This window comes from Etheostoma cragini, chromosome 7, assembly GCF_013103735.1.
Source record: "Etheostoma cragini isolate CJK2018 chromosome 7, CSU_Ecrag_1.0, whole genome shotgun sequence".
NCBI classification, from domain to species: domain Eukaryota; kingdom Metazoa; phylum Chordata; class Actinopteri; order Perciformes; family Percidae; genus Etheostoma; species Etheostoma cragini.
This window is the reverse complement of record NC_048413.1, coordinates 6,821,074-6,845,116: the sequence shown is the minus strand read 5'-3', so window position 1 is coordinate 6,845,116 and position 24,043 is coordinate 6,821,074. Positions and strand designations below refer to the sequence as shown.

Below are 24,043 nucleotides of genomic sequence, written 5' to 3'. Positions count from 1 at the left end.
GTTGGACAGACCTCTGATCTTGAACTAATAGAGAGAAGAATCTCAGAGCGCCTGCCTCGGGGCATAAAGAAATATCGGCACCACAAAGGGTCAAATTCTGGAAGACGGCAGTAAAATTAAAACCTTTATTGCCATCTTTATGGCTTCATTCACTATGGCAATTACATTATCTATGGAAAATGACTGAGCTCTGTCCCTATTATCAGTGAAATCTCTGGCAAGGAGTGTCTGATGTGCTGAAAATGAAAGTGATGTATGTCAATCTCAATTTATCACAGTGGATGTGGACCTAAGGCACTGTGTCAGGTGGCTACATTCAGCATTTTAACAAGCTGAAATCACTTTTTGCAAATAAACACAAGTGCTTAGATATAAAACTAATCAAAGAATAACAGGAACAGTTTCTGCAGCTCAGTGTTTCTATCAAATCTAGATGGACAACCCTCACTTGAAATTAATGATTTTATTTTTCTGTGACCACTCAGTCGCTAACCACCCGAAACCTCACACATTGACTTCTCTTCACAGATTGCAACTCATCCATTTTTTAATTGTGTTCATTTTTTTACCTGGGTCCCACCGGACCTGCAGCAGTGGTGGTCGTTGTCATCCGTCTGCTCTGACAGGATGAGGGAGCGGGAGAGTGGCGCTACGCCACTTTCCACCCCAAGCTGATGTGTCAGGCTTATCACACAGCCAAGCGATCCTGAGGTGACATCCTCCACTGAATCAGTGACATTTCACGGACGGTGCAAATCTATCCATCTTTGTCAAACATCCTCCTCGATTTTAGCATTCCCCGAGTTAGCATATTGATCAGTAAGAAACGCATGAGTGAGGACTTCTTGTTTTTTGCTCCTTAAAATGGGCATTGGGAGTCCACTGGACTCCTCTGTCAAAGTCTGCTGCTGTGGGCCTTAATCTGCCCCTTCAAAGTTGCATAAAATATGGAGGGCTTTTGTCATTCAGGACAAAGAGGCTCACCTAAGACTTTCTTTGCCACTTTACGCTGTCTAAAAAGTTCTCAGCTAGCAGGGGTGGGAATCCTCACTTCCAATTAGATATCACGATGTGTCACCTCCTCAATATTATTACATATTGCTACACATGGTTTTCATCAACACATTCCCCATTTATTGTATCTGTTCTTAAGAAAGACACTTCCTGAACGTGGCAGAGTCTGAACACCGCAGACAACAGACAGAAGGTAAAAACAAAAAAAAGCAACAACCGGAAAATCAACAAGGCAATAATCGATTATGGTCTGTCACTGCATCGGTGCACAATTGTCTAGGTCCGCATTGCAATGCATCAATGCAATGATTCATTTCAACACCCCTAACTTCTAGAACACGTTTTCGACATTTCCATTATATTAAACGGTATGCCAGTCTTCATGGTAATATTTTAGACTTTTAAAAGTAAGTGAAGGACAATATAATTAACTTGCTTCAGGAGTTTGCTTTAAGCTCTACAGTCTACTTTGTTTTTATAGTTTCATTATGGAACAAGCAGTTTACGGGCAACCACGTCAAAGGACGGTTTGCTAACTTGTCAAAACGGTGTAGGTGTTTAGGCACACGTGTGCAGTAAACCAAGGAGCTATGCTTCCTTGGGACGCTTTACCCAACAGATATGAAGCTCAGCTTCCGTCAGATAAATTGCTGTGATGCATCATGGAAAAAACACAGAAGGAAGAACCCCGTTCACGATAGAGGGAGTCCTAACCACCTGGGCCCAGCCGTGTGTAAACCATAGCAGCTTTTGTTATTTGTGTTGGGGCGTGTGATGTAATAATTGATTAATAATGCAAAGCTTTAGGGGAAACTATAACCCCTAAAATGAGGGCGATGATTGTGCTTGCGCCGAAGCAAATCAACAGCGACAGAATAGCACCAGGGATTACAACATCTGCAGTCTGCGGTGTCGAGGTTAACTTGTCCTGTGATTACAAAACGCATTTCCCGGGAGCAGGTGTTACATTGACACTGCTGTGATCATGTATGTGCAAATGCTGCTGCTCGCATACACACACAAACACACACACACACACACACACACACACACACACACACACAGAAGCACCCAATCACACAAAGAGGGTGAGAGAGCAGCGAGGAAAAGAAAGGCTGCTTCCCCAACCATATGCTTTTGGCCTGTGAGACCCGTGTGAAAACATGAATGAGAAGCCTGCAAATCGATAGGGACAAGAGATCTAGTGTCTAGCAAATCCAGTGCAGACTGACATGTTCTCCATGTAATCTCCTGCATTGTGCTGCGAGGGGAAAGATTATCCTCCTCCGACTGGCTGGTAAAATGTTGCTTTGCTGTAGTTCATGTCTGTGTGAAGGGAGGGAAGCATATGCCTCTCTGTAAACGATGCCGGCTCCCCCTCCTCCTCTGTCAGAGGCTGGATTATGTCCAACATTATCCAGCCCCCTCTCATGCACACACACACACACACACACACACACACCCGACTCTCCAATAAAGGGCTTTCTCTCTCCCCTTTCCCCTTTCAACAATCATCGGATTTATGACAGTGGATTTCGGAAAAGTTCTGCGCCAATTTTGATGCTTGCTTAAGTACCCCGGCAGGATTAGAAGAGGCTTCTTGATGTGTGCACTCCAGTGTGTTGAGCAGTGCATTGTGGTCAGGGTTATCAACTGAAGGGAAATAGGCAGAAGTACATAGTGCATAATGATATGGCTTGTTATACACATCAAGAGCCGAAAGTAGAGGGAGTGAGAAAGAGCATGTGTGTTTGTTTAGAATCAATAGATAACGCTATCACTTTTATATTTGCCTTGCGCTGCCTTTTCCACCTCTCTGCTTTACATTCATAAACAGCAGATTGGAGAAAATGGCTAGCTCCACTGTCGCAGCACCATTACGGCAGATGCAGGGGAAACGCCGTAAACGACCTGCTTGAATGAAATGACCACTTACATTGACTTGGAATTGAAACTTAACACTGCTGCACATTTTAGAAAGGCATAATAAAGGCAGCGACTATCTCACGTTAGACCTGTTAAAAAAGCAGTATACATGTTGTAAATTGTAATGGAATACTGCAATGACTTTGCCCTGATGTAGAAATAAACAGGGAAAAGTTTGGCGATATCTGATTCAAGATTTATTGTGCCACGCTTGTGCTGGCTTGTGTGTGTGTGTTCTTTAAGTCTAGACACAGGAGGCAGACAGTCACCTTCACAGCCAGCTATCTCTCCCAACAAGCCCGCCTGCATTTCCCTCTATGATGATGATGTTAGGTGGCCTGCACGTGCAGCTGTAAATTCCGAATCGCTGAAGCAGTTCTCACTGGCCCGCCTGCAGTCTGACTGTCTGACAGCAGGTCTGGCTTTGGGCAGGTGCGAGACGAGGAAGAGCCAGGTTAGACTCAGTTAATAAAGCCTCAACCAGTTCCTTCAGTCTGCCCTTGGAGATCACTTACATCAAAGCACCAATCAAAAACTGGTGCAGATATAATTTGTCATCAGGGATTTCTCTACTGGAGAATTATAGAGAAGATACAGGCCGATCAATACTATGGATTTTCACTGCAGTGGCTGATTGTCCAATTGCTGTGAAACATGTACCGAGATAAAAGGGCACGTCTGCCATTTTGTAATAGACTGCAGAGTCAGCATAGAGCTTGTCAGATACTTATAGGCTGCTGTGATAGAAAATTATCATGCTGCAGTGTCCAAGTACTATTTAACACATTTTCCTTCCATGGGACGTGATTCATCACAGATCCCCTCTCTCTCTGCTTTTGAGGGGGCATCACTCTGCGTCATTGTCAAGTGCAGCTTCGGCCACACATGGATGGTGTTTAAAAAGGAGCAGGCACACACGGATGCCACTGCAATGCAATCCCTCTGCTAGAGCATGTCAACCAGAAGTAGGAAAGGAACGCTGGAGGAATATGTTAAATCCCCCAAACACCACTTAAAGCAGTTTAATACTGACTTAAAAAGCCCTAATAATTTTAGATTATCTTCCCTGAAAACATCTATTATTAGAACAGTATGTTGTTGAGCATTTTTGAGGACCTGTTGCACCATTGGCACCGTCCCCCAGTCACACAATACAGGTATGGGACACAACTATATATGGTCTGAAGAAATCCTTCAGGCTTTCCAATGCCGTTGAAAAGATGTGTTAGAGCACTCTGTTACAGAGCCTCTATCGTCTTTTACTTAATCATGCTCTGGTCTGACACTGATCATAAAACTGATGGAGCAGAACCAAATTACAGCACTGTGCACCCTACTAACACCTCGGGTTCATGGCCCCAGTATCGGCCAGTTCATGTTGAGCAGAAAGGCCAACAAAAAGTCATATACCTGTTTCAGGGATGACTAGAGTTCCACAAGCAGGTACATAAAGGCTTGCTTTTGAAGGGTCTCCACTTGGTGCACCTTTTAGGTTGGGCTGTTGGTCGGTACTGACTGAGATAACGACTATTGGATTTTTTTTTGTGAGCAAATATTTTTATTTTATTTATATTTGAACAATACACTGGGACGTAGGAACGCATCCCAAGTCAATGACTATTGGATTGATTTCCATGGAAATTTGTACAGAACTTTGATGACCCCCTAACTTTTACGTCTTATCGCCTTCAAACCATCTATGGTTGTGAGAGAATTTTCTAAACAGCAGTTGGATTGCCATAAAATTTTTACAAACATTTCAGTGTTTTCCCTAGGTTTGTGGAAGACTTAGGTGCATGTATTTGGCGTGGGGGTTTTGGGGTCCACCCTCAAGAAAATGGTAAATTTTTAAATTTAAAAAGATGCAATTTTACATATATTTTGGACCAATATTATTGCCATTTACCAGAATACTTAAAGCTGCAAAAATGCAGAACTGAATACTAAGTAATATTGTTATTGCAACATTAGACAACGTTATCACATATTTGTTACCATATTGTGCAGCTCTGTCTAGCACCATCATCAGGTCAAAACATGTCCAATACTTTTATTCATGACCAAACAACTAGCAAATCGAATGACATTCCCCACAGCCTCAGCTGTATTTTGTGTTTAGTGCTAAAGCATGCGAGCACATTCAACGAGATAGTTAACATGGTAGCTTTAGTGTTTTGTTTAGCGGAGCCTGCTAATCTTGCAGCGCTGCTCTCCTTCATGACAGCCAACCTGTGAGTGAGAATAATGTGTGGATGTGAAAAATAATTTTGGGGGCAATGGTGTTATAACTGTTGAGTTCTGATGATCAGGCTGGCAAAGTACACGGAGTCGCAAAAATCAATCTGTACTGATTGCTTTTGAGGTAGAACCTCCACTCTGTAACACCGCTGCACAATCGTTTCGTATTTCCAAAATCTCCAATGGAGTGTTTCTTCATGTCTCTAGCTGTTGGCGGCAGGTCAATTTCAGGAGTCACATTCAGTCGCATATTTTGTGGGTGAAGTAGCTTGTGAAGGATAAAGACTGTCAGATTTAGGCAACGGTTGTTATTTTCATATGTCAGATACATACATCAACATTTAGGTAACTATAAGTATAAGATCGGACTCGGTTTTGGCAGATAGCTGAAATTAAAGGACTCGGGTCAGGATTACGACCAAAGAAATGTGATCGGGACCTTTCTAGTAAAATGGAACACGGTATCTCTTGGAATGGCAGTTTTTGAGAGTAGAAGAGCTTAGAAGTAGAGAAATATAGAAACCTGCTGAACAGGTTTATTTTTCTCTTGAAAGGATATTCCTGTCAAATAGACAATACCATAGCTCATGTCATAGAAAAAAAGCATCCGAGAGGGGGTGGGCCTTGTACTACGGAGCACTAAACGAAGCCCAGAAATGTTTGTCTTTGTTGTATATGCCAAGCCAGTCTCCAAACTGAGGGCACCAACTTACGAGGCTGGATGCCAGGCCGAGAAAATTATAGGCTGCAGCTCAGTAACAGAAGCAATGACCCTCAAATCAACCATCTTTTACTGTTAACGGATGTGCTGCTGCTTTAATGACCCAATTTTAAAGCTGGTCTTCCAGTTTAGAACGCTTCTATGCTTCTATTTTCAAGTAGTATGGGGGAGTTGGCAGCACTCCCCATAATGATGACCAAAAAGTTGAGACCAAAAGAGTTTGTCTATCTAGAATGTAATGTACATGGATTGTTATGGCGTTTTTCCATTGCCAGCCCAACTCAACTCAACAAGTCTCTGGTACCTGCTTACAGGTACTTTTTTTAGTATTGCCTCCGTCGAGTTTCCAAGTGAGCTGAGGCGATACAAAAATGTGTTGTGAAAATCTGCAGACTACTGATTGGTCGGAGAGAATTGTCTCTAATCACTGCGTCATCATTGTTAGCGAAGGACGGGGGTTGTCCTGAACAAACCTGGCATGTTTAAATAGCTTAGCCAGCGGTTTATTCTTTTGAAACTATATTAGTCTTCTTGCTGTGGCAACAGCCAAATGCCGAGAATGAAAAACAGCAGTTTCCTGCGATGACTCAATGACGACCAGGCACACTCGCCTCACACAAGAAGCAGTACTGAATCTGCAAAAGAACATAGAGGACGGGCCACCACGGTCGAGTCAAGCAGGTACCATATAATGGGAATATGCCGTTACAGTGCTTTTACACAGTAAAGGAACCATTTACACACATTCATACACTGTGGCCGAGGTTGCCGTACAAGGTGTTACCTGCTCATCAGATACACACTCACACACATGGACACTCCAATGGTGCAGCATTGGGAGCATTTCGGGGTTCAGTGTCTTGCCCATGACACTTCAAACATGAGACTGCAAGGATCAAACCACCGACCTTCCTACGACTACTCTACCACCTGAGCCACAGCCACCCACTTTTTTATTTACTGCGTAGGCTCAGAGTGAGACTAGACTTACAGTTTACTAACACATTTTATTTAGGCTACCTTCATAAGGGCACCAACAGCCACCTATATAATTCTTCAAGTAATTTAATGAATCTTTACTGGGCCACCCAAAGTCTGAATAAAGCAGCAATATAGCAACATTTCTTTGTCACAAAGGGCTGGATGAGTTTCCTGGTTAGTAATGGTCAAAGGAGAACTCCGGACAGATTTTACCTGTATCTTGATCACTATTTATCTACGAGTACTTTCGATAGGAATAAAACAACCAAAATCTGGAGTTGCTGCAGCTAATAGCCAGAGCTCCCAGTTAGCTAAAATGGAATTTGTGGGTGCATGTTTTAAAGAGAGCCTTTGTGCCTTTTAGCAGATACAAAATGCCATTACAATTTCTGTGCAACATGATCAGGGCCCTTATGTGACAACAAGATGCGTTTTTAACTCCGACATTGTAAAGAAACCGTTTGAATTCAAAATCATCACGCAGCAGTTTCGTGTGCAGTTGTTCGTTGCTATACTAACTTGCAGCCCATCCATTACATGTGCAGTGGAGGTCTGTGTGGTAGTGTGCTATGCCGGGCTAGCAGGCCCTACTGGCATCCTGCCATGCTTCTGCTTTCTCTCTCTCCGCCTTCGTTGCCTCCCGCTGTCGGCAACAATCCACGGCGTGCCGGTGGTCTGGCTTTGTCTTCCAGAGGACGGGTCATGTCTTTGCAATGACAAATTGTAGTTAAATACCAGTTTACCTGACAACACTTGTTGTGTTGTTGGTGTCAATATAGTGGGTCTACTACAAATTGTACATTTATGCAGATCTTTACACTTCAGATTCAGATTTTGATGAATTTTTATTTGCAATGTTTGAGTAGCTAAATGAGCTGTTGTAAACACTTCACATTTTAATCTCAAAACGAACCTTTAACATTAACCTCACTGGTTCACCAACACAGCAGTACAGCGTTATCTCATGGTCATCTGTCACAAATGGTTCAAATTAGTTTCTGAGAAAGGCTAAGGTGAAATGCTTTTGTAGTTGAAATCAGAAACAAAACACCACAAGTTGCTTTATTTATCCAAAATTGGATAAATATTCAAAACTGAGACAGAAGACAGAAATTGCTGAAATAATTTGATCTGGTGGTAGCATAATGCTTGAACAATTTTTCGAGTGATTAGTCAATTGACAGAAAATGACTTTAATGACAACTTTAGATGGTTGACAAATCATCACAAAAAAAACCCAAATTCAATGAAAGTAGTGAACAGATTATCTATTTAACTTGTAAGGAGCGTTGTTGGGAACCATCCACGTTACTTTCATGGACAATTTGTTTGAAAGATTTCAGATATAGAAACTTTTTTAAATGGGGTAAGATTTGATCCGAAGACAACAGGAGGGTTAAATAGCTCACGCAACGTCACTAAGACCGGAGTTTAGCGCTGCCCAAGACAATTGTGATTGGTTTAAAGAAATGCAAACAACCCAGAGTGCTTCTTTTTTTATGTGAGGTGTAGCCAGACCCTTCTCCACAGCGCTGTGGGGTGAGGGCTATCAATGGGACCCTATGGTTAGATGAACCAATAAGATCTTCTCCACTAAATGAGAACCTGACAAAATTAGCAAAAAGTTGAGGATGTGCCCTGTGAATCTACAGTGAGGGTAAAAAAGGATTTGATCACCTCCTGATTTTGTATATTTGCCCACTGAGACAAAGAAATGATTCAATTCAATTCAGTTTTATTAATATAGCGCAAAATAACAACAACAGTTATCTCATTGCACTTTGCATAAAGAGCAGGTCTGTAATTTTAATGGTAGAGTTTTTTTGACAGTAAGAAACAGAATAACAACAAAAAAATCCAGAAAAACGCATGTTGAAAGTGTTATAAATTGATTTGCATTTTAATGAGGGAAATATGTATTTGACTCCTAGTTGGTCAATCACAGAGGTCAGATGTTTCTTGTAGTTTCCACCAGGTTTGCACTAGGTTTGCACACATCTCAGGAGAGATTTTGTCCCGAGGCCGAGGGAGATTGACAGTTCTTTTGTGTTTCTTCCATTTGGGAATAATCACACCAACTGTTGTCACCTTCTCACCAAGCTGCTTGGCAATGGTCTTGTAGGCCAGTCCAGACTTATGTAGGTCTACAATCTTGTCCCTGACATCCTTGAAGAGCTCTTTGGTCTTGGCCATGGTGGAGAGTTTGGAATAGGATGGATTGCTTCTGTGGACAGGTGTCTTTTATGCAGGTAACAAGCTGAGATTAGGAGCACTTCCTTTGAGAGTGTGCTCCTAATTTCAGCTTGTTACCTTTATAAAAGACACCTGGGAGCCAGAAATCTTTCTGACTGAGAGGGGGTCAAACACTTATTCCCCTCATTAAAATGCAGATTTATTTATAACATTTTGGGCATGTGTTTTTCTGGATTTTCTTGTTGTTATTCTGTCTCTCACTGTTCAAATAAATCTCCCATTAAAATTATAGACTGATCATTTCTTTGTCAGTGGACCAACATACACAATTAGCAGGGGATCAAATACTTTTTTCCCTCACTGCAAATCAATTTCACGAGTAGTCAAAGCGAAGAAGAGGCTGGTCTGGCTGAACTCATTCTCTTACAGCAGAGGTCAACCAAATAAAGTCTTTCCATTTTGTTTGCCCATACTCTGTTGTCCTACCTGCTGTCTGTCTTACATGACGGGCGTGGAGATGAGTGTTTTGGGAAATATGCACATCAAAATGAATTCATACTGTAAGGTAATGAGGACTTGCATGAGCTGTAATTGTTATTATTGCTAGACACAAATTGAAAAGCGTAACCTGCCTGACACCAGCTATCAGTTGTCATTATGTAGGAAAACATGCCCTCATTGCAGATAGCTGTCTGTTGACACCCAAAGTAATTGAGGAGGTAGTCGTGCCGTTGAAGGCTCTCAAAGGGGAGGACGAACACTTGATCAGAGCTTTTTTATGTCTTCAGAGATGATTTGATTTCACATAATGTCTATTTTACAGCCAGATATGCCATTAATTTGCATGATAGCGAGCCAAAATGTGACATTTTTATTTAGACGTGCCCACAATGTTTGGAGAACAATTGGGTGGCGTTTTTTCTTCTGTCAGTCTTTTCAGAGCGCTGGCGTCTCATTATATCATATCTAACAGAGCAGTGAATGGCTGCCTCTCTCTTCACATTGCTGTGTCAGGTCAATGTGCCATTTTTTAAGTGGTGACGGGAGGGAGGGGGCGGGGGTGTACTGCTGACAGCCAGATGATGATTACACATTTAACTCTCTGTTGTTGTTTACCTACAGTGGAAACTAATAAAAGAAACAGAGAAATGACTTTAGCCTGCACATTATTCTACATCCTATATCATCTGGCCAAAAACAAATCCAATAGTTATGGCAGTTTCGCTGTGGACATCCCACCATGAAGTACTCAAATATGATCCAGTTTAGGGCATCAGCTATTAAATTGCTACCGATTGTTCCATCGATTAATTGAGTAATCGGATAAGGAATACTTCATTTTGACTGAAGAGCAATTATATACAATAGTTTGTTGTAATTTTTGGAAAAAGCTAAATTTTCATTGCCTACATTCCTTACTACATCATCTCTCGAAACAAAACAAAACATTAAGTGCCATATTACATTGATTTAAAGAAAACTTTTTCTGAAATGCAATAACAACCAAAACTAAAGCACACATTAAACATAAGCCTGAGTTGTGCAACTTAATTTTCAAAGTTTCCACCTGAGACGGATCTGGATATAGGCCTAAATGTAAATATTAGTTATACTTAACCTGTTTTCTATATATTTGATTACAATGTCTCACAGCTGTGTTACACTTATGCTAGATTGTTGATCAGCTAATTCTCCGTGAAGAGACAGTGAGAGAAAATGGTGCGCAGCAATCAGCTGTTTTTCCCAAGGGATAGTCAACAAGTCGTCTCTTTCGATCAGATTGTAGTCATCACTTTGTTTTTGGTAGCTGTTGTGTTTGGTGTAGTTTAGTCGTCCATACGACTCTGTGATTTACTCTTGTTGGGTCCTTTTCATGGAATGGATTCTCAGACTTGATGTTTTCTGGGGGCGGCCTCTAGCTCACCCAGTAAGAGCGTTTGCCCCACGTTGGCCGAGTCCTGCAGCAGGGCGGCAGGGTTAGACTCCGAGCGGCTGCCCTTTGCTCGGGGGGGGCAGTAGCTCAGTCCATAGGGACTTGGGTTGGGAATCGGAGGGTTGCTGGTTCATACGGACCAAAGTATGGTGGTGGACTGGTAGCTGGAGAGGTGCCACTTCACCTTCTGGGCACTGCCAAGGTGATCTTGAGCAAGGCACCAAACCCTTTTCCGTGGGCAGCCCCCCCACACTCTGACATCTCTCCATTTAGTGCATGTATAGGTACTGAGCATGTGTGTGTAATGTGTGCAATAACAGAGTAATAAAGTATACATTAATATTATTAATGTAAAAAAATAATATAATATATAATATTACGACGTTTCAAGGCAAATCATATTGCATTGAGTATTTTTAGTTATCAAATAATTTGAGGTAATCGTTTCAGCCCTAATTTAATTTGAATGTGGTGACTGCTTATTAGAGCTGGGGCGATATGCTTTTGTCCCGATTCCATTCTGTCACAATACATGGGTACAGATTCTAGTTGTAGCGAGATTTTCATATTAGAAGTATTGTGATTTGATAGTTTTGAGTATTGCAATTTTCTTTTCCTTCTTTAACAAAACCAAAAGTAAAAAAAATCCACTCCTAGAGATAACATATCTAAAGTAATTGTTTTCTAAGAAGAATGCACGTCACATGTCAGTCAGTCAGTCTGACATTTGTTTCATTTGAAAAGAAGAACATAATGTGGATTTTCTGCGTTTTTTGTTTTCGCTTTTTTTTGGTGGAAACTGACATGATGTTGTCGCCGCCAGTGTTGACACATAAAAAAAATATTTAAGTGAATCATTGATTAAAAAAAAACGAAAGATAGATTCTAGGAAAAAGAATCAATTTTAAAAATCATTGCAAAACAAAATCAATTTAGATTTTTTTTTACCCCTGCTTATCTAGAAATGTATCTGCAGGCTATGCAATTTAAAGCCATACATCATTTCAGCCATACATCTACTGCACAGGCCGACGCTCTCTCTCCTGTTAGCTCCGGCTGGCAAACCGGGCAAGTCTGTGCTTGGTGCCTGGAGCGCTGAAGCGAGAACAAGGGGCATCTTTCCCATGAACTGGAGCCAAGTGCCAGCACTTAAGGTGAAGGGCTGAGGCGCTGGAGAAGTAATTTAATCTGAGGCTCTGCCCAATTCCCTGGGCAGCCAAGTTTAAGAAAGGTCACGTGAAGAAACAGGCACTGGTGACCCCTTCCCAATTACGAGTGCTACAGCAGAACATATCACAGCACCGTCCAAAGTGACAGTCATTTAGCAGCAACTCATCTGAGGGGAGGAAGTGGGAGATGGATGATAAGGAAATAAAAAATGATTTGCCAGGACCTGTTAGCCACTTCTCTACACAGGCCTGCTGCTTCCCCAGCTCCTCCCTGTCTTATTCACACACACTCATATACTCCCTCCTTCTTTCTCTCCCCCCCTCTCTCTTCCCACCCCCTGCCACCCCTGCTGCCCATCTCCCTCCTGCTCCACAGACACGTGACGACTCCGCATGATTATTGGCGCAATCACTCATGTAACAGCCTGCCCAGCTTTCCGTGGGGGCTCCAGTATTTGTCACTGTCACTTCCCCAAGTGCTCCGCCATTGTCTTGGAAATTGTATGTGTAAGGCAAGAGATGCCTGTGACCCACTTCGACAAGGGAGCCAGCGATGTGAGGGCGCTCATCACACAAAAAAACAGCAGTTTGATGTGTCCTATTATGTGTCCCAGCAAGAGCCATAAATAATTGTGACAAGTTTTTTGTTGCGCGTGAAAGTCCTTGACTCTGCCTCCTGTTCCAGCACCTCCTCTCTCGTATGGAGACGCTGCCAAGCACCCCCGATGATAGATGGCACGGTGCAGCAAATGACAACGGGATAGATTTTTAGTTTGTGCTTTGGAAGGGATCAGTAATGGTGCTTTGCTGTACAAAGCAATAAAAGAGAAGGACAAGAGACGGAGGGGGGAAAATGAGGGGAACACACACAACAACAAAAAAGAAAGAAGGATCCATCGATGCCGGAGAGGGAAGAATGATGGTCGGTGACTCATGATTCTGGGGCGTTTGAGCACTTAGATATATGAAATCAGGGTTTGTCAAAATAGAATGGTGTTGTGGCATTCGGCTACTCGCCGCAAAATTAACCATGAGATACATTTGGTGGTATTATATTGTCCCTACCACTGAAGAACAGCCTTAAACAATGAAAGAACATAACTGATATAACGCAGTAAAACAGCATTGTTTTTGTAGTTTGTCTTTACCTCGGACAAACAGAAGCTGTATGCTGTTGTTCAACTATTCATTCGAGTACAATGTTTTTTTGCCCTTTGTTACTTGCCAAGCTGTGATTTTGGACTGCTTAGCAGTGGAAAAAGTCTGTGAAAAATCGACACGGGCGTTAGATAAAGTACCACCTGCAGGTCCTGGGTGCCAGGCGGGCAGGATACTGGTAGACAGTATGATCAGTCATGGTAATGAGCACAAGGCTGACATACATGCTTTGAATTATATGACTTTGAGGCCCAGGCACCCTCTAACCAGGCCTCAGCTATTAGTTCAACCACTCTCTCCTTATCTCCAAGTCAAGCTGTGAAGTTTTAACAGCGCCATCATTCCCCTTTTTTTCCTGTCTAGATTGTCCCACCTCTGCAGTAGTGCAGCGTAGGAATGCTCACAGACGGAAATTGAGATTGTTTGTGTACTTTGACATAATGTTCTTTTGCCTGAATGGCTCACGTCACCAAGCAAAAGTGTACATCTTTAAATGGTCTGAAATGATCCGTCGATGACAGCGTGTACTGTAAGCATGTCCGCTTTGTCTTCTTCCTTTGACCGCAGACGCATTTGCTGATTGTATTTCCACTTCCTTCATCACAATTATTAATTTATCTCTTAAGACCACTGCGGCAGTGATGATCATTCATGTCGCCGCATCCGATAGTTAAGGAGTGGGCTTCCGTAAAAATCCATCATGTACATCAATGCACATTACCGAGGTAATTAAACAGGAGGTAATACCAGCATATATCGTAAAATATCAAGGGGCGATCAAACGCCCCTTAACACTGTTCCTCAGCCTCAGCACATGGAAATGATGCAGTAGATGAGGGATCAGCTGCAACAACAAAAAAATCCAATACACAAATGTAAATGTAATTTGTCTATTTTAGAGTATCTGCACCTGACCCTATAAAAAATACTAATTATTTGAAATATATTGATTACAGCTAGCCGAGGAAGTGGCACTAAAATAATTACTCGTGAGCCCTCTCAGAGTTTGTACATTTAGCACTGTACCACCATTAGGAATAATCTGTCCAATTAAAGGTTGTGTAATTAATTAAGTGCACATTCTGTGAAGAGGAGAGGGGAGAAAATTTATCAACCTGCTGAAATATGACCTATCTTGTCCAAAAGACTAATATGTTTAAACAAAAGATGAAAATTGATGACAACATTATTTGTAACAAAATGCTCACTGTGCAACTATGATGCATCTGTACTTGGATTCGGCTTCGTAGCATTGTCCTCACAAAAGCGGTGATGTATTACCCCGGCTGCCTGGCAATAACTTTCAATGAAGGGCGCTTTGCCTATCTAGAGAAACAGTCTGTTTATTTACACCACTTCACATCTCGGGCGTTCGCTGTTAGCATCCTGCGCTAGATTAAGACATGTTTCCTAATGTGGAATTGCAAAGATGAAGTCTGTTCAGACCTAGATACAGATAGATCGATATAAGTTAGTAGCGGCATATGATGTTGTAAGGAACTGAGGCAGTGTTGGCACTGAGTGGACATCCTGATACCACCACCCGAAAGTGTAGTAGAGCAGAAAACATCTTGCTGCGCAAAACCTGTCGGGTCATTTCTGTAAGCAAGCAAATGTGAGCCAATGTTGTGTGTGTGTGTGTGTGTGTGTGTGTGTGTACGTGCATTTGTGAGAGTGAGCAAGATGCCAAGAGAACATTCTTTTACCTGCCATTACAGTGTGTTGCCAGCTCTACATATGGCCTAAATCACACTTCAGGGAACAGGCGTCATAGCCCAACATTTAGTAGACTACCAGTACAAACACATGTATTATGCTACTATGACCAAGACATGCATACATGTATGCATACATATGTGGACAAACTGCAATGCAGTGACACATCTATGAAGTACCAATTCTGACTAAAGCACTAAGCAGTAGAGCCTGACCGATAAAGGATTTTTAAGGCCGACACTGATACAAATATTTGGTTATTTTTTAATATATGTTCTGCCGATATATTAAAAAACAAAACAGAAACGCGGTACAAAAACATAAACAGATTTCCCAAACCTTAGTAATTTGTAGTTATTTATGAGTTCTCACTAAAATAATATGACAAGTTGTTTTATTGTCACAACAGAACTGAGGAACATCAAAATATATGAAAGTTCTGATAAATAAAATGATTAAAAATACAAACTTAAGATATGAAACTTATGAAGTCCTTTGAACAAAAACACATAAACAAAAAAATAACTAGAGTGTTGCCAACAGGGACGTTGTAGAGCGCCATTTATTTGCCATTATTATAAATGCTTTTGATTAATGAAAATTAAATTTAAAAAACAATCGGCCATCATAAATGCTTATACCGATAAATTGGGAAATGCCTAATATTGGCCCCCGGATATATCGGTCGGGCTCTACTCAGCAGGTTCAGTGAGATATTTCCTAATTAGAGCAGTCATGTAAACACTCACATGCTGCTGTAGACACTGATGTAGAGCTCCGCTGCTCTGAAAGTTGGACAAGGTTGACTTCTTTTTGAGAGCACCTTGGATGGTGTTGTGTAATAATGTGAAGCACCTGAAGGCAGGTTATCTAATATTATCTCGTTGTAGAACCGCAGCACCATCTGCAGACTTGCAGGTCGCCACCTATAGGCAAGGGAATTAACAGCAGCAGGTTTAACGTGTGTTACTCAGGCACTTGTCTATATTCACGATGTTCTGGGATTGCTACGTTTCTGATTGAAATTTGGCCAGATTTCACTCATTTAGGCCAGATATCCGTTGCCTTAGGCTTCCTTTGTGTTGGCATTTTAACCTCTGGTGGATTTCTGAGGACTATGGTTAACTGCTCCTCAGATCTCTGCAGGGTAAATCCAGACAGCGAGCCAGACTATCTGTTCAGTCTGACTTTTCTCTCGCACAACCAAAACTCCTTTTGGACGTTCACTTTGGTCCAATGAAAACAAGTCTCTTCCCGAGGCTGTTTTATGCAGACATCCGTGATGGGGAGTTCACTAGTGGAGCTGCTGCCCCCCGCGACCCGATACCGGATAAGCGGCTGAAGATGGATGGACCGTTGCTCCGTCCTGTGCTTAGTGCCGCTCAAGACAAGACTACTCTGGCCCTAGTCTCCCTTTGCCAGACCTTCCTCCACCGCGGTGTGGAAGAGGGTCTGGCTAGTCCACACAGCATTCTGTAATGGGAGAAAGACGTGCTCTGGTTTATTGGCATTTCTTTAAACCCACATCAATCGTGTTGGACGGCGAGTGGAGGCACAGTGTCTCTACAGAACAGGCTCAGGTAGGAACTTGTTTTTAGTGGAACGTGCACACGTTCAAAATTAACTTTAGTCGTCCAATAGAAAACTTTGGACAGATAGTCTAGCTAGCTGTCTGGGTAACCATAGGCCTCATAAATCCACCGAAGTTTAAACCACAAAGAAGTGGAAGGTAATGGACATCTGGCTAAAAAGTGGGATATCCAGCATGAACGGAGAAATCCAGGAAGTGGAACGTCCTGGATATAGGCTACTTGGGCCCCAACAGAAAGAGCTCAGCCTTTCCGCTGATTTCGTCCAGTGGGCACAGACGGTATTGCAATGCAAAATACCTCTGCCACTCAGAAAGGATTTTTTACCGTAGGCCACCATTGTAAAATAGATGTGTGTGTAATACTGCTGCCAAGACAGCTCTGTTACAACTCTTTCTATTCCGAATTTCAAATCTATGGACTTTTTATATTTAAAAATAACATCCCTCGGGCCAGGAGGGATTTGAAAACCACAATGTAAAGTCTATGGACCAACACTTCTGCGCAAATCCAGTGGGATAAATATCACGGAAGTAAACCTTTGGAACGTTTTTGGGGGATGCACCACTGAGCAACTCTCATAGGAATGAATGGGGCTGCCCTAATAACATTGCGTCCAGGTCTTATAATACATCCATGGTGTTACTTTTTCTAGTTTTCGTTTCATGGCTCGTGTCTGTGTGGGATTCTTTGACCTGTTACATTCTACAGGTTTACTATCTAAAATTAATAAAAGCGTTAACCAAAAGTGGGATAAGTAAAGAGTACATCACTGTGTCATAGTGTCAAAATTAGCAATGTACATAAGCTTCTGGTTCTGCTTTACTATTTGAACCAAAACTTTAGTGTTATTAAAATAATAGTTTTAAAAACGGGGAATATTAGATTGTGTTCAGATCAACATTCCAGCGATAAATAAAACGTAATGTAATATAAAACAGTTTAACCAAAATGTTTCTTTAACGCAATGTGACGTCATCCGTTAACCCTCGGAACCCGAGAGACTCGCTTACGAGCCTAAACAGCACCTCTGAATCACAGTTTAATCATTTAATAACCATAAAAGATAGAATCTTACCAAAAGTTGCAGCTAAAAGCTAATGAGTTAGCGGTTACGGAAGTCTCTTCCGGGTTTTTATAGCCTCTACAGGTGATTTTCTATCCAGCCTGGAACTTCCAGCCTTTTTCAGGGTCGTTGAGCATTAAATCCAAATCGTTACATCCAAAATGTATCCACTTTATGTCCATAATTCATCGCGTTTTTGCTCATTTCTGCCGCTAGCTCCTGCTGCTCCGTGTCTGCTCTGTGTTTACGGAAGAAAAGGAAGCAGTATGCCCAATCTTCCCAGTCACACTATGGTCACTCTAGTCTAGTATGCGATCAAAGATGCTATAGCGGAACAAGATTGTAATCTACCGTTTTATGGAGGAAATGGCCCCAGTGGTTTGAGATTTGGCATATAGTTTGGCCTTTTTTGAAGAAATGTAAATAGTATGTGCTTTATAAGAGTTATGTTTATTATGTTTATTTTTGCATATAGGAGAACTGTTTTAGACACACAAATGCTTGTATAGCATTGCTGTGGGTGTAATATCAATACATACGTCATTATTATGTTTATTATTGGCATAAGTAAATGTCATGAATAAGTAAATGTCATGAGGGGAAAAGCGTCTGGACTTTCTTTGAAGAAAATGTATGAATTTTGTCAACTGTATCAGTTATAATTATTATTTCTTCACAGTGTGACTCCCAAGACATATGAGAAGTGTTTTAGAGATTTTACTTATCTGTCTGTGATATCAATACATATCTGGAAGATTCATGTTCCATTTTATTTATTTGTCTTTAAGGTCCTACAACCATTTTTAACATTCAAGTGACCTCACTGCAACCCAAATATTCTACTAACACAGTTTGTCCTGAAAAAAATGATGTTCATATCTTGGCTGTAGACAACAGGGTTGATGTTTTACAAGTTATTATAAAATAAATCCAGACGGACAATGAACTGTGAAAATGGCCTTAGGGCTCAGAGGGTTAAGGCACTACAATGGTCTATCAAATATGCCAGCTCAAGTTCCTGGTAGATCATTTTGTAATGCAATGGTCTATTTCTACTGATTGGCTCTGGAATATTGTGATGCAAAAAATGAAATCATTGCCACTGTGATAACTTTCCAGATCCTGTTTCTATGTATTATAAGCCACTGTATAGTGTTTTGGCATAAACACTTGTGATCTGTTACTCCAGCTGGACTTTGTGGATCCTATTTCATTGCCTTGTACCTAAAACAACACCCCCAACGACACTACCACATCCTCATTTTTTTAAACGCAGGGCTGTTTTGGCTTTGAACACCCACTTAGACTCACTGGTACAATGGTACAGAGACTGGTTCATGTTGCTGTTCAAGATGTTCTGGGAAAAAAATAATTATTTCAGTCACTTATTCATTTTTTTTTCTATTCACTGCATTATTCAGTGGGTGTTAGTGTGACACAATATTACAACTGTATTTCTTTTCTCTTTTAAAAAAAATGTATTTTTGTATTCATTAACAGTAGACCCAAGTGGTAAAATCAATATCCTAAAAACTACACAAACAAATATAAGAGCCTTCAGTTGGCACATGTGATAAAAGCTGAAAAGCTCTCAGATAGTGTCCCAATCCTAAAAGATGACTTATATTTAGAGTCAGTCGGCAGAGCGATCTCTTCACAGTGTAGCGTTATTGTTTCTCAGCTTCCAGAGATTTTAATATCCCAAACTACACACTTGTATTTTGTCACACTGATACAAAATAATAATAGTTGAATCTGTAACCAATTATTCAAAGTTTGTTACAAAGCTGTAAAAAAGGTGTCATGTCCTCTGCTAAAGTACCAGGTGACACCTTGTGTAAATGTAGCAAGAGCAAAACATTGTTGGTCCGTGTTGTGTTGTGTAAGGGATTTAACAAAGACACATTATGGCTTGGCAATTTATCGATATTATATGGATATCGATATATGAGAATAGATATTGTCTTAAATTTTTGATATTGTGATATGACACGTGTTGTCTTTTCCTGGTTTTAAAGGCAGCATTACACTAAAGTGATGTAATATCCACACTGTTCTAGCAGTTTTATTATTTGACTATACACATTTATTAAAAATATCCACATTATTGATGATTATTTATCAAAATTGTCAGTGTGGTAATGTTTTGTGAAAGCACCAATAGTTAACACTACAGTATCGCTGCAATATCGGCATCAATGTAAAAACAGTTTCCTGGCTTCAAATTGGCCTTGGGGGGGGGGGGGGGGGGGGGGGGGGGGGGGGGGGGGGGGGGGGCAGGAGTCTGTGTTACCTTGTTTGACAGAAATCTATGTATTTAACTGTTATTTCTCACACTTAAATAAACATCGGCAATTTTTAAACATATTGCAATATTTTGCAATATTTTGCTGTATATTGCAATATTTTGCAATATATTGCAAATTATTACCTTATTTCCAACTTTAAATATTTCCCTGTTTCAAATGATGTCCCCCACTAGGTCACTTTGTCATTGGTTGGTCACTGGATTATCCAGCAGACAAACCGACCAACACATATGTAATAAAAGATCGATACTTGGCGTCTGTGTATTGATATAGTATTACCATGGAAAATATCGCAATACTCTGCTGTATTGATTTCCCCCCCCAATAAACACATGTATATAATGCTGGAGTTAGTAAAACCCAAATTAACTAAGTTGGTTACAAAATTGTATTTGTATTTAAATAAATCCCCAGGAGAGTCCGGTACGGCCTGACTCTGGAGATAAACTAAGATTAGCTCTCATACTCAATTTATGTTCTGCTTGTTGTTTGGTAAATTAAACACATTACGAGAGGAATTTAAATGTTATTTTCATTTTCAATTCATATCATTTTGATGCTAGTGATTTTAGATAGAGTGATAGATATTTCGTTATTGATAGATATTAACTACTTTGGGGCTGGATAAAACCTCTTTCGGGGGTGCCAAAAATTCTTTTATGCAGGAAAAACTTTGGTCAAAGATATGGAGATATTAGATTTTTCTCCATATCGCCCTGCTCTAGGCCGGTGATAGTGTGTTTTCTATGAGCCCCGTGGCCCCCGGTGTGCTGGGTGGTGGGGTGCGGTGTTCCACCTTCCCACAGTGCCATCCGGCTGACAGCTCCCAGCCAAGGGAGAGAGAGAGAGAGAGGTGAAGGAGACATAAATCCTATGTCCTATATAAAAGGAAATACTATCCGTGTCAAGGAAAGGTGGGATGCCCTAAAATGAATGATAACAGACTCATTAAAAATAATGGCCGCCTAAATGATAAATAGCTCGCCTACTGAAAAGAGCTCAGGACAATGGCTTTAACAAATTAAGAGTGCAGTGCTCTGCCTAAAGTTGTTAATGCCCCTCTTCTCTTTCACCAAAATATCAACCAGTACTAATACTGAGTACTAATACTGTATCTAGTTCACCGTTACGCCCATTATGCGCCTTTATGGATAACTTAACCGTTAACGTAGTGTGTAACTACTAGAGCCCGACCGATATATCGGCGGGCCGATATTATCGGCCAATATTAGGCATTTCCCGATTTATCGGTATCGGCAGTTATAATGGCAGATTTCTTTTCATTTTTTAAGTATTCATTTATCAGAATCATTTATGACAAATAAATGATTCTGATAAATGAACTTAGAACTGTTAGTGATGGCGTTGCATAGTCTGTCAACCAGAAAAAGCTCTACAACGTCCCTGTTAGTGATGGCGTTGCATAGTCTGTCCACCAGAGGACGCTCTACAACGTCCCTGTTAGTGATGGCGTTGCATAGTCTGTCCACCAGAGGACGCTCTACAACGTCCCTGTTGGTGATGGCGTTGCATAGTCTGTCCACCAGAGGACGCTCTACAACGTTCCTGTTGGCAACAATGATCCCTTTTTTTGTTATTGTGTTTTTGTTCAAAGGACTTGAAGTTTCATATCAAGTTTTTGTACATTTTATTGATATGAACTTTAATATGTATTTAGATGTTCCTCTGTTCTGTTGTGACAATAAAACAAATTATTATCATTTTATTTTATTGAGAACTCATAAATAACTACAAATAACTAATCTGTTAATGTTTTGTTACGCTTTTTTTTTTTTTTATAAATAGTATATCTGCCGATATTTCGGCATATTGGATTTTTAAATAACCAAATATTTGTATCGGTATTGGCCTTAAAAATCCTTTATCGGTCAGGCTCTAGTACCTACCACTAAGTTTTATTTTAATTTCAGTAAAACATGCTTTTAAGAAAGTTGTTCATGTGTGAAATAAATAAAAAAAACTATAAACCACTTAATTTATTCCACATCAGCTGGCATTTGCAAATGAGAGCCTAACAAGGATGCTGCTGGGCTTGGCGCTCCAAACAGACCCACTATTAAGCATGTAAACCTGGCAGCACACTTTAAAAACCAATAGCCAGTGTCTGAGACGGATCTCACATTCCAAATGATGACAGCAAATGGAGCTAAACTATCCCCCGCACATTCGACACTGTACACATCTTTTTCGGACTGTAAAAACTCAGCCGGCGTTCATCAAGTATAAACATTTACATTTGTGTGACATAAACAGATTCCAGCGCTGTAAATACTGCAGAGACGAGACAGAGTCCGGGCCTGTCAGAGGGAATGAAAATGAGGAATGGATGACTCGCGCGAGTCGCTGACTTCTGAACTGATAGACGTCCACTCCGGAGCGAGCTTGATGGGGGCAGACGTGTCCGGGAGTGCACTCTCTCCCTGTCTCTTCTGTAAACACTGACATTCCGCACGCATGAGAACATCATTTAGCAAAAGCTCCGTCAAGAATTCAAAGACCTGCAATGGCAAGAGTTATGATGCTCACCCAGAATGGTGTGTTTTATGCTGCTCCATGAATCATGAGAACTGCTCTGTTTAGAAAAGAGATGCATGTAGTCAGATTTAAGTGTGTGTGTGTGTGTGTGTGTGTTTGTGTGTGGGGGGGGCGGGGGGGGGATGGCAATATGGACAGCTGTGAGGTGAGCCCTGAGGTTGGGTGTTGTATGGTAGCAGGGGATGTGGTACTGACATCTTTTTAAGTTTAGAATTTAGCTTTTGGCTGGCCTCCAAATACATGGGATGACAGCCTAGTTCCTGGTATTTTAATTCCAGTCTTAGTGTTGTAGTAGTGCCCAGTACAGCCGCCAAGGTCCCATGTCTGTGTGTACACACCTGCTCTAAGGACACATACAGGAAACAAGGCTTTGATCCAGCTGACAGCAGGGTCCCAGTTCTATACCTGATCTGGTTAAAAAAAAAAAAAAGACGTGTGCTTTAATGTCAAGTTTGATTTCAAATTTGTAGCAATTTCACAAAGATGTTGCACTCGTTTTCTGGCTTCAGCTGATTTTTTGTGGTCCCTGTGCTGTCCTTTTCATATTGAACTTAGCATTTACATCTTGACACCCAAAAACAAATCTAATCTTTCCTTTAGGGATCGACCCAGTCTGTGTTCAGACAGGAGTGGACTGGGAGACTATTCACCAAAGTAAACAACAAACAAAAACCCAGCTGAAGTAGGTCATCGCCTGTAAGCTCTGAACAACTGTTAGGTACACAGGATACATGCATACAGTACATGCATGTATTTGAAGTTGTATTACTGTATGTGTCAGAGTAGTACTTTTCTAAACGCTACCAAGCTTGCTCTACTTCTTCTTTATTGCCTTTCGGTGCGTGAAAATACACCACATTGCTTTTAAGTGTAGCTCCCTTCATGAAATGTTTTTCCGTTCCCATCTTCACTAAATTACTTTTTCATTCAGAGTGGTCATCTAAGACTGGAAATGTCACTTCAAATTGGACATCGTTATTATTATTTTTTTTAATCTGAATCAGACGTTGTGTACTGTACTTTGTGCATTTAAATGTGCTTGCTTTGCTAACAAACCACAACCCTGTAATCTCTGTAATGATTTCCAACAAAAGTCATTTAAAGGGAAATGATAGTTTGAGTGAAGTTGTTGGAAGGGAGGATGATTGGGGGGGGGGGGGTTACTAGGCAATTCAAGCACTTGTACTGCTTGATTATACATAGCAACGCTGTGATAAGGCTTCATTGAAATTTACAACAAGCAATCTCTACCATATGGACTCACCAAATGGAGATCACAGACTGGCAAACGCAATCAGCTTTTTAATTAACAGAATTAACAGTGCGATGTTTAACCATAACGACAGCAATAAAAACAGTTGATGTGACAATCAAAGTGTACCAAAAACATTCATAACCATTATTTTCATTAGTCTGAGGGAAAGACAATAGCAGTGAGTGGGGTTGTATTAAACAGGGGGATCTCAGATAACCC

The 24,043-nt window shown here is 41.0% G+C and overlaps 2 long non-coding RNA genes across 2 annotated transcripts in view; both read left to right on the top strand.

Annotated features, from left to right (window-relative positions):
* Positions 1-24,043, top strand: part of LOC117948163 — a 79,776-nt gene that overhangs the window by 14,749 nt on the left and 40,984 nt on the right. The window lies entirely within an intron of this gene.
* The window catches only part of LOC117948164, a 15,327-nt gene continuing 14,771 nt past the window's right edge, over positions 23,488-24,043 (top strand). Inside the window, exons 1-2 of the long non-coding RNA XR_004657394.1 lie at positions 23,488-23,501; positions 23,928-23,932. This is a non-coding gene — a long non-coding RNA (uncharacterized LOC117948164). The remainder of the gene's footprint in view (positions 23,502-23,927; positions 23,933-24,043) is intronic.